The sequence below is a fragment of the Kryptolebias marmoratus genome, linkage group LG8, assembly GCF_001649575.2.
Source record: "Kryptolebias marmoratus isolate JLee-2015 linkage group LG8, ASM164957v2, whole genome shotgun sequence".
NCBI classification, from domain to species: domain Eukaryota; kingdom Metazoa; phylum Chordata; class Actinopteri; order Cyprinodontiformes; family Rivulidae; genus Kryptolebias; species Kryptolebias marmoratus.
In genome coordinates, this window is record NC_051437.1 from 29571361 (window position 1) to 29575098 (window position 3738).

General features: G+C 48.2%; 1 long non-coding RNA gene across 1 annotated transcript in view; it reads left to right on the top strand.

Moving 5' to 3' along the window:
* The window catches only part of LOC112449924, a 21728-nt gene extending 17990 nt beyond the window's left edge, over positions 1-3738 (top strand). The window contains exon 4 of the long non-coding RNA XR_005233476.1: positions 3647-3738. This is a non-coding gene — a long non-coding RNA (uncharacterized LOC112449924). The remainder of the gene's footprint in view (positions 1-3646) is intronic.

The window sequence follows — 3738 nt, forward strand, 5'->3', positions numbered from 1 at the left end:
CTTGGAGGGTCTTGGAGGACCTTGGAGGACCTTGGAGGACCTTGGAGGGTTCTGACCTCGGACCGTTCAGCTCAGTTCGATGTCTGACTCTCAACCTTTGAGTCGACTAAACTTCACGTTTTTGGAAACAAACTCTTCTTCTTCAGTTTCTCCAGCCGGAGGTGATTCAGTCAGAGGAACAGGAAGAGGACTGAACCTGGACTTTCACAATAAAGCTCACAGATACCCTTCAGAATAAGAGTCTGCTCTGTCACAGCTCAGACCCAAACTCCGTCTTCAGGTGTGTTCTGGATCAGAACTAAGCTTCCTGTGGTTCCGTCCCCACTTCCTGTCAGCCTCCAGGGTGACTGATGGACCCACCCGCAGTGAAAACAGCTGAAACCACGATAATAAATGTGATTCAGGAGCTCCTGGAACAGAATCAGACAGCGTAGGCGTTTCGGACCGACCGCGGTGCCGCTGGAGTCCACAGAACCGGGTCGTTTGTCTTCCTGTCGATGGTATCGACGCCATGGGGTCCTGCTGGGAACCTAAAGAGAAAATCAACACTCCACAGTAAACAGGATTTATGTCCAAATTGTTTTCTAACTAAAGTGTAAAGATGCAGTATCGAACCCGGAGCGGCCCGGTAATTTATTCTGCTTAAGTTTAATGTCTCTCAGGAACCATAATTACTTTCATTTCTCTTCAGTTTGAGCACATTAAAGCTGCAGAGGGCCTCTGCCGGGGGAGGAACGGTGTGTTTTTAGCTTTGTTAGGTCATTTTTATTCTGCTGCTGCTGAACAGATGATTTCTGCAGGAACTTCCTGGAGTTGAACCTCCGGCTCGGTCAGCATCATGGCTGCCACCAGTCCAGCTTCGGATCTTGGATTTGAGGGTTCTCTGTTTGTAGCTGTCACCGGACAGACGGACGGGTTCCACCCCAACGCTCCCCTCTGGATCCTTTCTGCCTTGGAGCCCGATGGTCGAGGTTTCTGGATAGGTCCGGATCGTTGAGTCCGGAGTCCGGATGGAAGAGTCCGGATGGAAGAGTCCGGATGGAAGAGTCCGGATGGAAGAGTCCGGATGGAAGAGTCGGGATGGAAGAGTCCGGATCGTTGAGTCCGGATTGTTGAGTCCTGCTGGAAGAGTCCGGTTGATCATCAACAGTCTGACTTCCTCTCACCTGAACCTGAACCATGACTCAGATCTTCTGGAGTTTACAGACTCCTCCGTGCATCAGAACGCTGAGTCAGCGTTTTTATTGTTCTGGTTTATTTTTTACAATCCTACAGACTTTGTTCTGTTTTACCCGTTCGTATATTTAGGAGCTGTGACTTCAGTTTATTATAACTTTAACACGTTTCACAACATTTAACTTTATTTACATGTTTGTTTCACGAGATCTGAGGAGGGTTCTGAAGCAGCAGCAACAGTTTCAAATAAATGTTCTTCCAGAGCTTCAGTTCAGTGTCAGTCTGCTGTAGGAACATGTTCTGCATTAGGAACCCCGATCCAAGCCCAGGACAACCACAGAACCGGACCTCTCCTCCACCTGTTGTGCAGCCAGACAGCCCCACAGCATGATGCTACCACCACCATGCTCACGTCTCCCAGTCAGCAGCAGATTGAGACACTTCGCTGTTACTCCATAAAAAGGTTCTGTTTTTGTTCTTGTGTTCACAGTTTGGAGCTTCTGCTGGTGTGTTTTTGTTACAGCGCCACCCGCAGGCCTGGCAGAGTTACTGCAGCCTCTGGGTCATTTTCAGTGTTTCCGTGTGGATGGAAACTTTTCTAGAAATCTTTTAGAAACCTGAATGATTGTTTCTGGGTGAACGAGGGTTCCTTCAGTGGTTCCGTGATGTTCTGCGGAGGAGGAACCTGAAAATCCTTCAGTCTGTCTTTAGGCAGCTCAGTAATTAACTCAAAGGTGATCCAGGGTTACCTGTAATCCAGCTTCAGGTCTTCCAGCTCCGTTAACCACGGAGACCACGTCCTGAGGTGAAGTTTACAGGTGGAGTGGTGAAAACACCGGGTGGATAAAACAGCACCCCTGCTTCATTTAACGCAGTGCGGAGAGTAAGCAGATGAAGGGATTTCTGAGCAGGAAACTGCTGTCTGCTGGTTGCAGCAGCTCTTACCTGCTGAACTCCCGTCGCAGCTCTAATTTATTTAATGGATTCCAACATGTCTGAGTGTATTTGCATGGAGGACATGAGTAGACCTCTTGTTGAGCTGAAACTCGGCCCCCTCCTCCTCTCTGTTCGCTCCATTTAACTGAAGCCACCAGCTACATGAATACCCATGAACAGGCAGGATCTCTGCCAGCAGCTCCATTACAATCTGCTCCCCTCCTCCTCCTCCTCCTCCTCCTCCTCCTCGCCCGGTCCGAACCTCCCTCAGCCAGAAGGAGCTGCAGCTGGCCCACAGAAACACGTTTTCTTTGCTGCTGTTGGTCAGCGACGGCAACTCCTGGAGCTGAAACGTAAAATAAAACATTTAAGCATCCAGAGTCGTCTTATTTTTCTGTTTCTATCTCAGTCCTGAAAAAACAACAAATACATGAAAACAAGCATCTCAATCAGGAACCGTGAGCTCCGACTTTCTGTAGCAGAACGTTTTACAACAAAGATGAAAGTCACTGAAACTGTCTCCAAACACATCAGTGGTGTTTAGTTGTCGGTGTCGGTCTGTCTTTATGCTGCCTGTGGCCTCAGGTCACGTCCTGCACAGCTGAGCTTTCAGAAATGAAGCGAGCACCGAGGAACCAGAAGAGGCGTGGACTAAAAGCACTAAATGTGTGACGTCCGTCACCGTTTAAGTCAGGAACTTAGACTAATGTTAACCTGTCCTAACTAACCATCGGTGTGTCTCTGCTGGAGGTCAGAGGTCAGAGGTCACACAGCCAAACTCTCATTGACTTCCATTGTCTCTGAGCTTCAAACAGGAAGTGAAGGCTCCTCCTCCATAAACCCTGTAGAACCATCAGAACCTTCTGCTGCTCACGGTTCAAGAAGTTCTGATGTGTGCTGCCCCTCCCCTTTTCTGCAACCCAAAAAGGCAGGAGTCGCCATGGCAACCAGTGACTCAGCAGATTCTGGATCACTTTGAATTAGAGCTTTAAAGTAAGAAAAAACAGAATTAAAACCTCCAACAACATCCACTTTGAAAAATGACAAAGAAAGGTGTTATCCTAGACTTTCAAAATAAAGCTCATAGATACTCTTCAAAATAAGAGTCTGGCTCCGTTACAGCTTATTCCAAAGGAAGTGGAGTTGGGCTTCAGAGATGAAAGTTTCTGGACGTTCTTCAACATTTCTGCAGGAAGTTTCATGTTTCAGAAAAGATTACCTCAGCAGAATAATGAAGGTTTAAAGTTTATTAAAACTGTCAGGAAGGGTTAAATGTTTTAACTGGGTCCTGATTAAAGTTGGTCTTCAGAGGACTGTCTTCAGAGGACTGTCTTCAGAGGACTGTCTGCTGAGGACTGTCTGCAGAGGACTGTCTGCAGAGGACTGTCTTCAGAGGACTGTCTTCAGAGGACTGTCTTCAGAGGACTGTCTGCTGAGGACTGTCTCCACATCAGTAAACTGGAGGTTGTTTTTGTTCCTCTCTGAATGTGTCTCTGTCCTCCTCCTCCCTCCTCCGTTTGTCTCCTCTCCTCAGGTCGGGGAGAGGGACCTCGGAGCCTCCTGATTGGCTGTCAGACGGAACAAAGTCCCGCCTCCTGCTCCTCCTGAGGAGGAGGAGGAGAGTGA